Source organism: Podarcis raffonei, chromosome Z, assembly GCF_027172205.1.
Source record: "Podarcis raffonei isolate rPodRaf1 chromosome Z, rPodRaf1.pri, whole genome shotgun sequence".
In the NCBI taxonomy this organism is placed as follows: Eukaryota; Metazoa; Chordata; class Lepidosauria; order Squamata; family Lacertidae; genus Podarcis; species Podarcis raffonei.
In genome coordinates, this window is record NC_070621.1 from 14,449,203 (window position 1) to 14,467,908 (window position 18,706).

Consider the following 18,706-nt stretch of genomic DNA (forward strand, 5'->3'; position numbering starts at 1 on the left):
CCTTGCTTGGGAGGAAGCCCTGTTGAATTCAGTGGGGCAAAAAGGCAAGTGAGAGCTGGACCATAAAGAAGGCTGATCGCCGAATAATTGATGAATTATGGTGCTGGAGGAGACTCTTGAGAGTCCCATGGACTGCAAGAAGATGAAACCTCTCCATTCTTAAGGAAATCAGCCCTGAGTGCTCACTGGAAGGACAGATCGTGAAGCTGAGGCTCCAATACTTTGGCCACCTCATGAGAAGAGAAAACTCCCTGGAAAAGACCCTGATGTTGGGAAAGATGGAGGGCACAAGGATAAGGGGACGACAGAGGATGAGATGGTTGGACAGTGTTCTCGAAGCTACAAACATGACTCTGACCAAACTGCGGGAGGCAGTGGAAGACAGGAGTGCCTGGCCTGCTCTCGTCCATGGTGTCACAAAGAGTCGGACAGGACTAAACAACAACAAAGTCCTGTCTAGTCAGAGGCGGGTCCCTCAGGGCAAAACACTGCCTACACAGGAGTAAACCCCTCCAAGGAAATCCTGTGTTAAGCCCCACTGAGTTCAGCAGAAGCTTACTCCCAGGGAAGTGCATATATAGGATTGTCAATAATAGGTTTTATTTTACTCCCAAGTTGCTCAAGGTGACATAAATAAGTCACCCTCTCCCCATTTTACCCTAATGACAACTCTGTCAGGTAGGTTAGGCTGAGGGGCAGTGACAGGTCCAAGGTCACCCAGTGAGCTTCATGGCTGAGTGAGGGGGGGGGAGGGAAGCAGCAGAGAGAACCACTGTACACCACCTTGAACTGCTTGGAGGAAAAATGGGATATAAAAGCAAATAACGCTAATAAAGTAAGCATGGATAGGACTGCAGTCTATGTGTCTACTAAGGAGCAGTTATAAAGTTTCAAGGTGACTTCTCACCATAACCAACTCAACGCAGGGGCAATTGGGTTGCCTGTGGACCAGGTGTAGTGAAGCTTTGTTCCCTTCAGGTGTTGCTGAACTACAATTGCCCATCCCTGGCTGTGCTTGCTAGGGCTAATGGGAGCCACCATTTGATAACATCTAGAAGGCCAAGGTTTCTGGTGCCCCCCCCAGCTGTAGTAAATGGTTAAGAGGAGTTTGAACATCATATCAGAACTAAAGGCAAAGTAATCTGTAGCCATTTTGAGCAGGACTGGGGAACCAATGGCCTTCTCCAGATGTTGGACCCCAAGCTCCCATCAACATAGCCAAGAGTTCAAATGCCTCATGTGAAATACGCCTGCTGCTTAGAATTCTTAGTCACTTTTCAGCTTCAGGTGAAAATATTGCAAGATCTTGAGGACATAAACAATTTATGAACAAAACAATTTTTCACCGCCCCCTCCATAGCAGCAAAGCAAACTTGTAGAGTTGTAAGGGACCACAAGGATTGTTTAGTTCAACCTCCCCTGCAATGCAGGGATCTTTATCCTAATGTGGGACTCAAACTCACAACCCTGAGATTAAGAGTCTCATGCCCTACTGACTGAGGTATCCCAGGGATTGTGTGTGTTTCATTTTAATTTTCATTCAACTGTATTGTTTTTCTTTTATTTCTTTACCACAATATGTTAATTGAATTATATGTTTTTGGTTAAATAAATGAAAATAAATATTTAAGAAGAAGAAAAAATCTGGCAAGTGGTCAGGGATGACTGTAATTGTAATCCAGCAACATCTGGGGGGGCATAGGTGCCCTATCCCTGAATTAGAGACTAAACTGGAGGTAGGTTTCCTGGTCTTCTAAATATCTCTGTTCAAGCGAAGATTTTTTTCCTGGTATGGAGAGATTAAGAGATGGTTAGTAGCTTTCCTTTGTTGGTTTTAGTTCATTTACCTCAATGCAAAGCCTTGACATTTCCCTCAGCCTTGCATTCACTTGTGTATTTAATCTTTAGAATAAGAACGCATTGGCAATTATGAGCTCCCTTTCACATGCAAGCATATTTCTATCACACAGTGTATAGTTAGACTGTGGAACTCACTCCCACAGGAAACAGTGACAGGATGGCTTTCAGAGAGGATTCCACAAATTACAGAGGATAAGGCTATCAGTGTCTACTAGTCATAATGGCTATGGTCTGCCTCCACAGTCAGAGGGGCAGAAATGCAGAAATACCAGTTGGTGGAAGTAGGGAGAAAACCTTTGTGCTCAGATCCTGCATGTGGGACTTCCCATTGAGGCATCTGGTTAGCTAGTGTGAGAAAAGGATGCTGAACTAGATGGGTCTTATAGAATCATAGAACTGTAGAGTCGGAAGGGACCCTGAGGGTCATCTAGTCCAACCCCCTGCAATGTAGGAATCTCAACTAGATTATTCATGACAGATGGCCATCCAACCTCTGCTTGAAACCTCCAAAGAAGGTGAGTCCACCACCTCTTGTTGAAAGTTTGTTCCACTGTTGAACAGCTCTTACAGTGTTGTGTTCTTATCCAGATTGGGTCTTATTTTGATGCTGGAATAACAATAAGCAGGTTCCCCCCCTCCCTCAGCCCCTAAAAAAGTGAGACTGTGCATCCATCTATGATGGGAAACAGAGTATCATGCCAGTGTAACTGGGAGGAAAAGGTTTAATTAATAAATAAATGACACATTCTCCCCTCACACTGGGCACTGTGCCCTTCTCTATAACCAACTGCCTGAAAGGCACGGCTTCTTGTTGGTTCAATTGTAATCCTGACCCTGGTTGGTATACAGTGGTACCTCGGGTTACATATGCTTCAGGTTACATATGCTTCAGGTTACAGACTCCGCTAACCCAGAAATAGTGCTTCAGGTTAAGAACTTTGCTTCAGGATGAGAACAGAAATTGTGCTCCGGTGGTACCACTGTACTCTTTGAGTACACTGTACTCTTTGACAGTTCCAGTGGAAATTATTTCGGCCAGACAGAGAGAGTGGGTGGCCTCTAGTGGTGGTGGTGGGGAGATACATTATGCTGCATAAATCTGGCATAATATATTTTTTTTAAATACAGTGGTACCTCGGGTTAAGAACTTAATTCGTTCCAGAGGTCTGTTCTTAACCTGAAACTGATCTTAACCTGAAGCACCACTTTAGCTAATGGGGCCTCCTGCTGCGCCGCTGCTGCACGATTTCTGTTCTCATCCTGAAGCAAAGTTCTTAACCCGAGGTACTATTTCTGGGTTAGCAGAGTCTGTAACCTGAAGCATCTGTAATCCGAGGCACCACTGTATTACTTTCCAAAACTTTCTAACCCTTTTAGAGAACCTGTACCACACCAGCTTGCCTGTTGGATACCCCCTGCGTGATTGCTTCAGAACCCTGTTGCTTGCAGATAATTGTGGGAAAGATTCTAGCTTGCCGCCTCTGTTCCTAAGGTGACAGTTCTGGTGAGTAATCTGCCTTTCAGGTAAGCTTTTTCCATATTATAGAGCTCCATGTTAAGGAAGTCTCTGTTTTTGTGGAACAGCATATGTGGTTTTTGAAAACAAATGAAGATTATTTTTTTTTATGTTTCAACAAACCATTCCAGTTGACTGATTTTTATTATGTATGTATGTATTTAGGGACGCGGGTGGTGCTGTGGGTTAAACCACAGAGCCTAGGACTTGCCGATCAGAAGGTCAGCGGTTTGAATCCCCGCGACGGGGTGAGCTCCTGTTGTTCGGTCCCTGCTCCTGCCAACCTAGCAGTTCGAAAGCATGTCAAAGTGCAAGTAGATAAATAGGTACTGCTCTGGCGGGAAGGTAAACGGCGTTTCCGTGCACTGCTCTGGTTTGCCAGAAGCAGCTTAGTCATGCTGGCCACATGACCTGGAAGCTGTACGCCGGCTCCCTCGGCCAATAAAGCGAGATGAGCGCCGTAACCCGAGAGTCGGCCATGACTGGACCTAAGGGTCAGGGGTCCCTTTACCTTTACTATGTATGTAAGTATGTATGTATTTATTTATTTTTAAAAGATAAGGTCTCTGCCCACGACGGTGGTTCCCAAACCTTTTCAAGCTACCACCCCCTTAGTTCCATAAGTTCATCCCCAGTGCCTCCTACCCTGCTCTATAGAAACCATGGTTCAGAGCAGCTGTTTGCACAACTAATGTTATTGTTGGGATCCATCTGTCTCGAGAGACAATGGAGTGCACTTCTGGGGCTGAAGTCAAACTGCTGGAGAGTCCCAGCGCCTGCTGTGGCTGCAGAGACCAGTAATTCATAACTGCTGCCTCCTCTGTTGTTTTTGCTCCAATAGCAGCACCAAAAGTGCCATCCCCAGGATGCAGGCCTGGGCAGTGTGCATGGAGGTCATGGGCTGCCCATACAACCACTGATGTGGTCCAAGGGAAAGCAGAGCAATACGTTTGGCACCAGTTTGGCTGCCAGTAGTTTCCAGAAGTAGGCATACAAGGTTCCAGCCAACTGCGGGGATTTCACTACAGATTTTTGTAATGTTTACTCTCTATCTTTTTCTTCTCCAGAAGATAAGAACACAATAAAATTAAAACCAGTAACAATTAATTGCACATTTATTCAAAATCCAACTAAAACTATTTAATTTAATTAATTCAACAAAAATGATGAAGTTGATCCAGTGATTCCAGCTTTTCTAAGTCATTTACATCTCCAGTGCCTCCCCCCCCGTTAATCCCCTCCCCAGGGAGCAGTACAACCACGGTTCTAGGGTGTTTGTGTTGTTTTTAATACACACCTTTGTATTTATCTTAAACCTATTTTTGTTACTTTTGCTGTATGCTTGTAAATCATCTTGAAACTTATGTGAAAGGCAACTCTTTTATTAAATTAACTCCAGTGTTTTTCATAATACTAAACAACATTGTTTTAAAGGAATACAAGTCAAACTTAAAACAAAATCTTGCTGTGTATGGATTGTTCTTGTTCAGGCACCCATGACTTCATCCATGATATGCCACTCTTCCTCCCTTCTGGTTTTCTGTCCTCCCCCCACTCCCCCCCCCCAGACTTCATCTTCACTATACATAAAAGCCACTATGATACCACTTCAGACAGTTATGGGTTCCCTCAAGGAATCCTGGCAGCTATAGTTGGTTAACGGTGCTGAGAATTATTAGGAGATCGCTATTCCCCTCATGGAGCTGCAATTCCCACAGTGGTTTATCAATCCCCAATCCCAGGGAACATCTGGTAGGATCCATCACTGTTGTTGTTGTTGTTGTTTTGTCGTTTAGTCGTGTCTGACTCTTCGTGGCCCCATGGACCAGAGCACGCCAGGCACTCCTGTCTTCCACTGCATCCCGCAGTTTGGTCAGACTCATGTTCGTAGCTTTGAGAACACTGTCCAACCATCTTGTCCTCTGTCGTCCCCTTCTCCTTGTGCCCTCAACCTTTCCCAACATCAGGGTCTTTTCCAGGGAGTCTTAAAAAAACATCTTTAGACCCGGCCAATTTGGCCAACTATCGCCCAGTCTCAAATCTGCCATTCTTGGGCAAGGTGATTGAGCGGGTGGTTGCTGAACAACTCCAAGCACGCCTGGAGGAAATGGACCATTTGGATCCCTTCCAATCGGGATTCAGGCCTCACCATGGGACTGAAACTGCCTTGGTCGCGCTGGTTGATGATCTCCGGCGGGCTAGGGACAAAGGTGAGAGCTGTTTCCTAGTTCTGCTGGATCTCTCAGCGGCCTTTGACACCATCGACCATAACATCCTTCTGGACCGTCTAGAGGGGCTGGGAGCTGGGGGCACTGTCATACAGTGGTTCCGCTCCTTCCTCCTGGGCCGTGTCCAGAAAGTGGTGGTGGGGGATGAGTGTTCAGACCCCTGGGCTCTCACTTGTGGGGTCCCTCAGGGTTCTGTCCTCTCCCCCATGCTTTTTAATATCTATATGAAGCCGCTGGGAGAGATCATCAGGGGGTTTGGACTGGGTGTTCATCAGTATGCAGATGACACCCAGCTCTACCTCTCCTTTAAATCAGAACCAGTGAAGGCGGTGAAGGTCCTGTGTGAGTGCCTGGAGGCGGTTGGAGGATGGATTGCGGCTAACAGATTGAGGTTGAATCCTGACAAGACAGAAGTACTGTTTTTGGGGGACAGGGAGCGGGTTGGTGTGGGGGATTCCCTGGTCTTGAATGGGGTAACTGTGCCCCTGAAGGACCAGGTGCGCAGCCTGGGAGTCATTTTGGACTCACAGCTGTCCATGGAGGCGCAGCTTAACTCTGTGTCCAGGGCAGCTGTCTACCAGCTCCACCTGGTACGCAGGCTAAGACCCTACCTGCCCGCGAACTGTCTCGCCAGAGTGGTGCATGCTCTAGTTATCTCACGCTTGGACTACTGCAACGCGCTCTACGTGGGGCTACCTTTGAAGGTGACCCGGAAACTGCAATTAATCCAGAATGCGGCAGCTAGACTGGTGACTGGGAGTGGCCGCCGGGACCACATAACACCGGTTCTGAGAGATCTGCATTGGCTCCAGTACGTTTCCGAGCACGATTCAAAGTGTTGGTGCTGACCTTTAAAGCCCTAAACGGCCTCGGTCCTGTATACCTGAAGGAGCGTCTCCACCCCCATCGTTCAGCCCGGACACTGAGATCCAGCGCCGAGGGCCTTCTGGCGGTTCCCTCATTGCGAGAAGTGAGGCTACAGGGAACCAGACAGAGGGCCTTCTCGGTAGTGGCGCCCGCCCTGTGGAACGCCCTCCCATCAGATGTCAAAGAGATAAATAATTACCTGACATTCAGAAGACATCTTAAGGCAGCCCTGTTCAGGGAAGTTTTTAATATGTAACGCTGTACTGTTTTTAACACTGATTGGGAGCCACCCAGAGTGGCTGGGGAAACTCAGCCAGATGGGCGGGGTATAAATAATAAATTATTATTATTATTATTATTCTCTTCTCATGAGGTGGCCAAAGTATTGGAGCCTCAGCTTCACGATCTGTCCTTCCAGTGAGCACTCAGGGCTGATTTCCTTAAGAATGGACCCATCACTGCTCTCCTCCAAAAGCCTGCAATTAAGCCTAAACAGTAAATGCACACAACTGAAATGGCTGCTTAGCTGTCATTCAATCACATGCGGCCTCAGTTTCCCCTCCACTGTCACGCTGGCTGCTGTCTCAGAGCTGAATAGGCTTTATGAAGCAGAATAGGGTCAGATGTTCCAGTAAGCTCCCAGCTCCAGAGGGTGACCAAGGCATTGACAGAACCACAAGCCATGTCAGCAGGAACACACACATCCCTGAGCTAACTAAGAAACAGTTGGATCTATCAGACTCTGGGGGTGAGCCATTCTAATTGGCCTCCACCCCTGCAGAGTTTTGAGGGTGCCAAATAGGCACATTTCTCCCATTAATGCTGTGAAAAGCTTTGCCTCCTAATTACTGCATTTCACGCTGCAGGAGCTGGCCAAGCTTCCCCCACCCACTGCCAGTTGGCAACCATAATGTTATATTCTTAGTTGTCATTAGCCCTGGTGTTATTATCCACAGCCAAGATATGTTTCCCATAACTGAGATTCAGTGATTGTTTTGGGGGTATTTAAGAGAATAATTTTCTTACCATCAGCTCAATGCACACAGAGTTCCAGGGAGTTAGCACTGAGTTGTGGGGAGTGGTCTGCAGTGAGACAGGAGCTGTGGATAAGGACCATAGAGCCAGCCAGAAGTCATCGAATGCTGGAATTAAAGCAACAACAGTTGCAATAAGTTACCTGAACCATTTGGGCACAATAGACAGAAAGGCATCCTATTCTTCCCTCACCGATTCCTTCTTGAGTAACCATTTGTTCCTTCAGGCTTTACTTCCTTCCTGCTGCTTCTTCAGTGTTGGATCTTCCTTTTCACATCCTCATGACTTCATGATGGCCAAATGTAAGCTTGTGCTCAGAATAGTTTTGTTTGCCAGGCTTGATGAACCTTAACATTTCTTTATCCTTCCAACTAGCAGTCTTACCAGATTATTTATTTATGCACTTCACTGTGCTATTTACACACACACACACACACACACACACACACACACACACACACAAACTAACAGGAACAAGGGGCAAGTCAAGAGGCAGGGTAGAGGGGCAAACCAGAATGCCAAAACCAAAGGGCAACTGTATGATGCAGTTAAGCTCAAGCAAGGTTTATCTGGAGCAGGAGCCCCTTATGGTTGTTCTTGTCCAGAAGGAGTCAATTATCATACAGAACGGATGTAGTGAGTGCAGAGACCCAGTGGCATAGTGTGGTGGTGGTGGGAGACAGGGGTGGTTTCCCCAGGTGCAAAATTGTTAGAGGAGCAAAATTTTAACAACCAGCAATTCCTTAACACTGCGTGTTTCTGTCACTGGGCTCCATTGAAAATGGCTTCTTCGTGCAAACCAGGAACTGACCTCTCCATCCAGACAACGGAGCAACTCTTCTTATCTCTGCAGCTGCGGGTTGAGTGAAGCATTAGGCAATTGAATGTGCATACATACTCTGCCTGTTTCTCACCCACACATCAACATGGCCCTGGGCCCTGGCAACCCACGCTACACTACTGCAGAGACCAAGGATGCTAAATTGCCCAGGCCGTTGCTGCCACATGCAGTTCTGTGCCTCACCACACAGGGCAGCTGCACACAGACCCAAAAGTTCTTCATTTGAACCCCTCACAGCCCCCAACAGCAGGTGAAACAGAGTGCTTTAATGTGCATCAATCACAACACACATCAAACTAGGCCAGAGGGGTATAGTGTTGTGTCTCTTTCTGTTCTGTGGCTCCAAGGATGATGTGGTCTGCTTCATTCCATTACTTGCTCATCAGTACTCTTGCTAATTCTGGTGTTCAGAGGTGAGTGTCAATCATTATTTAACCAGGATCAATGCACAAGCAACAGGGAGCAATCAGGAGGCTTCTGGCAACCCCAAGGTCTGCAGAAGTACAAAAAATAAAAATCCAGGGAGGTGATGATAGATAGATAGATAGATAGATGGATGATAGATATAATGTATTCCTGTTAACTCAATCCATGCATCAACTAAAGACTCCAGAATAAATGCAGCAGTCAGTTTAGTGTTTGTCTTGTTGCCCTGGAGTACAAAGACCCACCTGAGGACCTGAATGAGAGGATACTTTATTTGGTTACAACGTGGTGTTCATAATGCCAAGGTTGCAGGTCTGATCCCAGAAAGTGACAGATGCATATTCCTGCATTGCAGGGGGTTGGACTAGATGATCCTCAGGGTCCCTTCCAACTCTATGATTCTGTGATATGAGAATGTTGAATGATCAGGATCAGCAACTGCAGAGGCAGAATTAGGGCAGCACAACCGCTTCTGCAACACTGGGCACTGAGTCTAGGGGGAGCCATGGGGCACTTGAACTATGACTTTGTGAATTGAGCACTGCTGAAATTTGAAAGACCAAAGTCCACTCCTGGCAACAGGAAACAGAGGAGGGTTACATTGACAGTTGTCACACAAAGGAGGAATATAAGAAGGGTTGGGGGCATCACCAGGGAACTGTTGTGATTGATGATTTTCAGCTTGTTAAAAACATAAGAATAGCCCTGCTGGATCAGGCTGAAAGACCCACCTCATCCAACATCCTTACAGAGAAACAATCCATAGCTGTCAACTTTTCCCTTGCGAGGAATCCTATTCGGAATAAGGGAACTTCCCTTAAAAAGAAGGGAAACGTTGACAGCTATGAACCAACCACATGCCGCATTGGGAAGTCTGCAAGCAGCACCCTGAGTTCAGCAACTCCCCCCCCCCCCAGGTTTCCAGCAATATATGTGAAGATATTGTAATTCACTTCCAGATGTCTCACAGGAAGCTGTTCATAAATGAAACAAATAATAAATAATAGTGGCCAACCAGATGCCTAAAATATTTTAAAGTAATAACTCTAACACAATTTCTGATACATTTTGATAATTTTTAAAACCTCATTTTAATTGTTTTTGTCTGGCAAGAATCTTCACTGAAGTATATGGATATACTTTCAAATATATGTGATTAGACTATTCCAGTCCAAAATGTCCTCTTTTAAAAGGGCAGTGTTTAAAGTTTATTTTTTATTTTTTATTTTTTTTTATAATAATTTTTTATTACAGATTTTTATAACAACACAAACATATAACAAATACATAAACAAACAAAAAACACAATCAAAACAAAAAACATGTACCATTTCATATCTTAGTTTCTTACACCTTTCTTCCCCGACTTCCTCATGCCTCCCTTCTCTGTATTCCAAGTTCTTATCAATTACTCAGCAAATCTTCCCTTATTTTAATAAAAATTCAAGCTAATCTTCCTTATTCTCCTTGTCTTAACCATTACTAATAGTAACCATTTACTTTCCAATCCAACATCATTCTAACTCTCATTAATTTTGTAGTATTTCTTTAAATAGTCCTTAAACTTTTTCCAATCTTCTTGCGCTGCTTCTCTTCCCTGGTTTCGGATTCTGCTCGTCATTTCTGCCAAGCCCATGTAGTCTATCACCTTCATCTGCCATTCTTCCAGTGTGGGTAAATCTTGTGTCTTCCAGTACTTCGCAATGAGTATTCTAGCTGCTGTTGTAGCATACATGAAAAAAGTTGTATCTGTCTTTAACACCCCTTGGCCGACAATACCCAAGAGAAAGGCCTCTGGTTTCTTGGTGAAAGTATATTTAAATACCTTTTTAAGTTCATTATAGATCATTTCCCAGAATGCCTTAATCTTCGGGCACGTCCACCAAAGGTGAAAGAATGTACCTTCCTTTTCTTTACATTTCCAACATTTATTATCAGGCAAATGGTAAATCTTTGCAAGCTTGACTGGGGTTATGTACCACCTATAGATCATTTTCATAATATTTTCTCTTAAGGCATTGCATGCCGTAAATTTCATCCCGGTGGTCCACAACTTTTCCCAGTCAGCAAACATGATATTATGACCCATGTCCTGAGCCCATTTAATCATACTTGATTTAACCGTTTCATCCTGTGTATTCCATTTCAGCAGCAAATTATACATTTTTGACAAATTTCTAGTACTGGGTTCTAACAGTTCTGTCTCCAATTTTGATTTTTCCACCTGGAAGCCAATTTTACTGTCCATTTTAAACACTTCATTTATTTGACGATAATGCAACCAATCTCTCACCTTCCCTTTTAATTTCTCAAAACTCTGCAATCTCAATTTGTCCCCTTCCTTTTCCAAGATTTCCCAGTATCTTGGCCACTTTGACTCCATATTAGACTTTTTAACAGCCTTTGCTTCCATTGGCGATAGCCACCTTGGAGTTTTGTTTTCCAGCAAGTCTTTATATCTGACCCAGACATTTAATAGTGCTTTTCTGACAATATGGTTTTTAAAACTTTTATGTGCTTTAACCTTGTCATACCACAGATATGCATGCCACCCAAAAATATTGTTAAAACCTTCCAAATCCAAAATGTCTGTGTTTTCAAGAAGCAGCCATTCTTTCAGCCAGCAGAAAGCTGCCGCTTCATAGTACAGTTTGAAGTCTGGCAGGGCAAACCCCCCTCTTTCCTTTGAATCCGTTAATATCTTAAATTTAATTCTGGGCTTTTTGCCCTGCCAGACAAATTTAGATATGTCTTTTTGCCACTTCTTGAAACAGTCCATTTTATCCATTATTTGCAATGCTTGAAACAAAAACAACATTCTTGGCAATACATTCATCTTTATGACTGCAATTCGACCTAACAAGGAAAGCTTTAAATTTGACCAAATCTCCAAGTCTTTTTTCACTTCTGTCCAAGTTTTTTCATAATTATCTTTAAATAAATTCACATTCTTAGCTGTCATGTTTATACCCAAGTATTTCACTTTTTTAACCACAGTCAACCCTGTCTCATTCTGAAACCTTTCTTTTTCAACCTGTGTTAGATTTTTCTCCAATACTTTTGTTTTTGACTTATTCAATTTAAATCCTGCCAATTGACCAAACTCTTGGATTATTTCCAAAACTCTTTTCGTACTAGCTTCTGGCTCTTGCAATGTAAGTACTAGGTCATCTGCAAATGCTCTCAGTTTGTATTGTTTAGCTCCGACCTGAATCCCTTTAACCAACTGGTCCCTCCTAATCATATTAAGCAAAACCTCCAGGACCGATATAAAAAGTAATGGGGAGATAGGGCACCCCTGTCGTGTCCCTTTTTCAATCTTGAACTCTTCTGTAACCACATTATTTACAATTAATTTTGCTTTCTGTTCAGAATAAATTGCACCTATACCATTCTCAAACCCTTGGCCTACCCCCATCCCCCGGAGGTTCTTCAACATAAAGCTCCAAGAAATGTTGTCAAAGGCTTTCTCGGCGTCCACAAGTATCAAAACAGCCTTAGTATTTATGTTCACTTCCAACTTCTCCAAAATGTCAATTATATTCCTTACATTGTCCGACAAATGCCTTTTCGGGAGAAAGCCCGCTTGGTCCCCATGAATCTCCTCCATCAAAACTCTTTTCAGTCTCTTTGCTAAAACATCAGCAAAGATTTTGTAATCCACATTTAGTAACGAGATGGGTCGGTAGTTCTTAAGTTGGGTCTTTTCAATCTCTGTCTTTGGTATAAGTGTAATATAGGCCTCTCTCCACGTATCGGGTGCCTTCCTCCCCTCCATGATCTCGTTGCAGACTTCCTTCAAAGGTTGTATAAGCCCTTCCTTCAAGACTTTGTAATATTTGGAAGTCAGTCCATCCGGTCCAGGTGATTTGCCCAACGCCATGTTTTGAATGGCATCTTCTATTTCCTGTGCTGATATCTCCTGGTTCAAAATTGTCTTGCTTTCCTGCGAAATCTTTTTCAGCCCATTTTTCTCGAGGAATTGTTGTATATCTGTTTCTTTTTGTGGCCCTTGTGTGTAAAGTTGTCTAAAGTAGTTCTGAAAACAGTTTAGTTCATTTACGTCCTTTGATGTATTTTTCTTAAAGAACAAAAGAACAAAGGCATCTAACAGATTCAGACAGAGAAAAACAAGAACAGAAAATAAATTCCATAAAAAAAGACAATCCTATGTTGTCTTCAACTTAAGTTCTACTCAGAGTAGACCCACTTAAAATAATGGATCCATGTTAGTTATGTCCATTGTTTTATTTATTAATTCATGCACAACTTAAATACCATAATGGCCTCTAAAACAGTTTTACAGCTATAAATAAAATAAATATGTAATGAAAATGTTTAATAACAAATCCATCAGAGTATTAAAACATCAGGGTATTAAAACAAATGGGTCTACTCTGATTAGGACTAACATTGGCTCCAACCTCATTTTTTCCATTACAAAAACTTTTAAGCCTTCATTTGTCCATCCATCAATCAATTCATGATTAAATCTATTTTATTCAATAATAGGCCTACCATAAATACAAGTTATTATTTGATACCATCAATTTTCTCTAGAGGGCAGCATTGCATGGGACATAATAAACATGCCATTATAATTGAAGTTTAAATTATTAAAGGATTCCAAACAGAGACATCTGCATTCAGTGTAACCGGCTGATGCATGGAAGCATAGCTAAAATCTACCTACTTGCTACCAAAGTATTACATTACAGTATGAGAACAATCCTTCTCTTTGATTAACCTTGATTCCTGGTTGTGGTCAATGGGGAGAACCAGGTCTAGGCATCCTGATCTCTTTAGACACCCCCTTGCTGCTGGCCAAGGCTCCCCCTGCCCATTTCAATATTTTCCTCTTAAAGTTTTTTTTCTTAACTAATTTTTAAAGTTATCCGTCAAATATTTGTTATGGTCAACCAAACACCAAAGAAAGTGCCAAATATCTTCCTATATACATAAAACAAATGGATGTCATCATGCTGCAGTTCATGTGGCTGCTGATAGGCTGTAAAGGTAAAGGGACCCCTGACCATTAGGTCCAGTCGTGGCCGCCTCTGGGGTTGCAGCGCTCATCTCGCTTTATTGGCCAAGGGAGCCAGCGTACAGCTTCCGGGTCGTGTGGCCAGCATGACTAAGCCGCTTCTGGCGAAACAGAGCAGCACACAGAAACACCGTTTATCTTCCCGCCAGAGCGATACCTATTTATCTACTTGCATTTTGACGTGCTTTCGAACTGCTAGGTGGGCAGGAGCAGGGACCAAGCAACGGGAGCTCACCCCGTCGCGGGGATTCGAACCACCGACCTTCTGATCGGCAAGTCCTAGGCTCTGTGGTTTAACCCACAGTGTCACCCGCATCCCTTTGATAGGCTGTAGTGAAGTTTAATGGAGGGAGGGGAAACTATTGAGAAAACTGTTCTCTGTAGCTTCTTACCCTTCTTTAAAAGAGGCTGGGGTGAGCTGTAAGCGTTGAGTGAGGTGTAAAAAGAGGGGTTTGGTCAGGTGTAAAGGGAGGTGGGGTTGGTGTGGGGGAATAGGGGTTGGCAAACTCGGGGTTGGTGAGCAGAGCCCCTAATATATTTAGAAAAAAACCCCATAATCATAGCCTCAGAAGAAGAATCGAGGTCTAAGAAATATCTCAACATTCAAATATGTTGCCACCCCTCTCCCTTTCAAGGAAGATATCAAAAGGATCTCCAAAGATCAACCAGGAAACTGCCCGGTAAAGGGACAAATTATGCATTATCTGACCCATTGATAGAATCTACAGTAGAAAAACACTTGAGCCTTTCAAGCTCTATAGCATTGCTAGGACTTTTCCCTAGGGCTGTGTGTTGTTTAGGGGCAGTGGACGTTGTTGCCTGTTTTTTATGTCTTGTGTTTTATTTGTTTGGGGTGTGCATATGTTTTGCCTAGCTTTTAGGGGGTTCTCAACATCATCACCTTTTCAGCTAGCACCAAGTTTGTAATCCGAGAGACAGAACCAGGCCCCAGCAAGGCCAGGCTAAATACAGCAGAAGACAAGCCCAGGTAGAGAAGGCAAAGGTGGGTCAGCACCCTGGATAGCTTCCAGTGACACCTTGGCTGGAAGTCGCAGAATGAGACTATGCCTGAAGTAGGTCCACAGCTACCTTTGAGTGCTAGACCTGGGAGACCAGGGTTCAAATCCCTGCTCAGCCATGAAGGGTGACTTTGGGTGACTGAGCAACTGTCTCTCAGCCTGACCTACCCCACAGTCTTGTTTTGAGGATAAATGTAGCAGGGGGAGAGAAGTGTATACATCACATTGAGTTCCTTGGAGAAAAGATTAGGAGTGTGGCAAAAGGCCATAGAGTAAGCCACTACAATGCATCTTTGAGACTGAGATGGCTTCCTTGATCATCTACAAGAGAGACATTCCATATAAAATCTCAGCATGCAACCCATGGTGTTTTTTCTAGTCAAATAATCGCCAACAGAGCCATCATTCCTTTGAAAACTCTTTCTATGACCAGCAAATTCAAAGGCAGAGTTGTTCTCTCCTCCCTGCCTCCCCCACATCCAAAATCAGAGAGGAGCTGAAGGTGACTCTGGGCTTGCTTTGCAGAAAGAAGAAGAAGAGGAAACAAGTGAAAATTAACAGGACACAAAAACAAGGAAATTCAAAATCAATATCCCAAAGTCAAATCCTAAAAAATCATGCTCTGGAAGGAAAGGTGACCCCCACGAGAAATGTTACAAGACATGACAGCTCTGATCTCCAATTTCGTTTCTCCTTGCTGTAGTTCCGGGCATGCAGAGTTTATTCTGGAGCCAAGAAAACAGCATCCCTCCGTATTGCCAAGTTCCCACAAACTTCCTGGATGCTAACAGTGGACCAGTAACACCAGAAATGGGGAGGGGAGGGGAAGGTGTGTGTGGAGAAGTGGGGTGTGGGTGGGGGGGTGCTCCTGAAGACTGAAATTCAAATGGGACCAGAACTTTATTTTATCATGGAGTAGGGTGCCAGACAGCCCTGCCCTCCTCTGCAGTGCTGCCTTCCATACCCTGGTCCCCTGCTTTCCATTTCCTACTACAATCAGCATTCTGTGGCCTTTGGGTTCCCCCTATCCCTTTAGGACTCTCCCCCCTACAGAAAACTGGCGCGGTTTTTTAACAGAGGCCTTAGGTTTCTCTGATTCCTTCCTCTTATGGATGGAAGGTGATGTTTTGGATAACTACGGAGGCACACCTGAATAATGAGTTCATTATTAGTATTTACGCAATGCTTTGTGTGCTGTGAGTGGGTGCAGGAGCCTTTCAACCGAGGGCCATGTTCCCTTCTGGGCAACCTTCCAAGGTGGTGGGCAGGACCAGAAGCAAAAGTGGGGGGAGGAATGTATTCTCGCTTTACCTTTGTGAACTAGGCTTGTTTCTGCATACACTCAGAGATACCCCTCCCCTCACTCTCTGTCCTCTATCCAGGCAAGCAACAGACATGATTACAGCTGAAGGGCACATCCCAGGCAAGAAAAAGCTCCTGGGGAAGGTACAGATTGAGGTGTGTCACCTGAGGACAGGGGGTGTGACCTAGGAAGCTGCGTAGCCTAGAAAGTCCCACAGGCCTGGCAGAGAAGTCTGGAGGGCTGCATTTGGCCCCTGGGTTTAAGGTTCCTGACTGCAGAAGAGGAGAGCTCTCTTAGAATCATAGAATTGGTAGAGTTGGAAGGGACCACGAGGGCCACCCAGTCTGACCCCCTGCAGCGTAGGAATATTTTGTCCGATGTGGGACTCAAACCCATGACCTTGTGATTAAGCTAACTCAGCTGCCTGGTCCATTAGACAACACATCTGCCTTTGCAATTGCTTCCAGACCACACATTAAAAAAAATAATAATCAGGGCACATGTCCAAATACCGAGAGAAATGCCACAGCATTATTTCCTTTCTTAAGCACTCCTCTTCACAATTCCTGCACTGCAGGGGGTTGGGCTAGATGACCCTTTGGGTCCCATCCAAACCTTACAGTTGTATGATTCTATAATTCATGTCTGCCTCAACTCCGACTCTGTGTTTCCTTTTCCCCCTTTTCAGAGCCTGACCTCCAGATTTCCGTCTTTGGAGGTTATTTCTTTATTTATTTGTTTATTTTGTCTGGTAATTCAGAGGAAGCAGCAGGGAAAGAAGCCCTCCATAATGCCTATTTGTTGACACACAGAGCCTTTTCCTCGTCAGACAAAGGGAACAAAGGCCAGAATAGGCAAGGGGGTCCATAGCGTGGCAGGGAGGGCAGTTGCGCCTTCATTTCCCGGTAGCCACAGGAGGTCCCCAACCCTTGAAAAGTTAATCGGGTTCAACTGTGCCATCAGAGAGCTCCTACCGAGCCCAGTTGGAAGGAGCCACTCGGCTCATTTATTCTGGCCCCACTCAAGATTTCGCCTCTTGGCATCTTCATTCCTTTCACATTATCCACCGGAAACTAAACCCTACACCACCCGGCAGATTAACAATACAGTCTCTGAATGTGTCTCACATCCATCGAAGTTCACAAAAGCTGATGCCTAATAAATTTTGCCAGTCTTGAAAATGCCACAAGTCTCTTTGTTGTCAAAGAGCTAATTGTCACTCAGTGGTTGATCTAGAATGGGCCTTTTGTGTGAGGCAGAATTCAAAGTAGGCCAGCACAGAATGCTGCTGCATGATCGCTGACAGGACTGAGGCCCTGTCAGTGTATAACACCTGTGCTCAGAGACCTGAACTGGTTGCTGATTTGCTAACCGGTCAAGTTCAAAGTATTACCAGTGGTGTACAAAGCCTTTAACAGCTTGGAGCCAGTTTACCTGAGAGATGGCCTGACGCCATACATACCCACTTCGATATGCAAAACTGGCACAGTTACAGATGCCACAATAATATAAATAAAATTAAAAGGGCCAGAGCAGTGTAGGGATTTGCGTGTTGGACCCAATACATTTTGCTGGCTGAGGCAGATAAGATTATACTTCCCCTCCCCATCCCAACACAAAAAAATCACATAGAGATACATACCAGACAGACAGTTAAATCTTACTTTTCCCCCAAAATGTTTTTATTGGTTTTTCAAATTTATAACAAACACAAAAGAAAAACATTACAATACTAAATAGACAAACAAACAAACAAACATGTATCCTAACTTGTAGAATCCCAATTTAAATATCCTTGTTGAATGACTTCCTCAAATCCCCCCTAACTGCGTTTCCATAGAATTCATTGTAGCAGTTTTCCAATATCCACTTTCAAATAAAATTAACTTATTCAATTAACATCTTTCTTTCTTTTCATAATGTTCTCAATCCATAATGTTATACAATTCAACATATTTTACTCCTAGGCCAATTTGGTACTTACAAGTAGTTCTACTTATGTTATGTTAGAATTTCTAGCTAAATAGTCCTTGAATTTCGTCCATTCTTCTTGATGCTCCTCCTCTTTCTGTTCACGGGTTCTTCCAATCAGGTCGGCCAGCTCCAAAAAGTTCATCATCTTCATCTGCCATTCCTCCACTCAGACAGTTAAATCTTACTTCAGGAGTGGGGAACCTCAGGCCTCCTGGACCATGCACTGACCACAGCCACTAGCACTAAATAACTTTCAGGGATTGCTTACAAGCTGGCCCCTTACTCAAGAGTAGCACAACAACCCTGGGCGCATAGATGTATGCTATGATGCTGTTGTTCAGGCTGGACCTTTGGTGCTGATGTTCTCAAGGACTGGAGCACCACCACCTTTTCCTCCAACAGCTACAGGGATTCTCCAGCAAGTCCCGACCCGGAGGGCACCCCAAGGGGATCCTAAATACCAGTACTAGAAGACCCTGTCTGCTGGTTAAGATGCTCAACAAGTGGTGTTATCCTTGGAGTACTCCATGGCTGGTGTCAGTCCAGGATTAGGTATGAGAGACTTGGGCTTTTAGACTAGGGAAATCAGGGTT

At 44.2% G+C, this 18,706-nt stretch overlaps 1 long non-coding RNA gene across 1 annotated transcript; it reads left to right on the forward strand.

The window, feature by feature from the left end:
• Window positions 1-386: 386 nt before the first annotated feature.
• LOC128407008 (uncharacterized) lies at window positions 387-14,871 on the forward strand. Its single transcript, XR_008328677.1, has 3 exons — window positions 387-569; window positions 3,238-3,384; window positions 14,727-14,871. It is a non-coding gene; the product is annotated as an uncharacterized LOC128407008 (long non-coding RNA).
• Window positions 14,872-18,706: the final 3,835 nt, after the last annotated feature.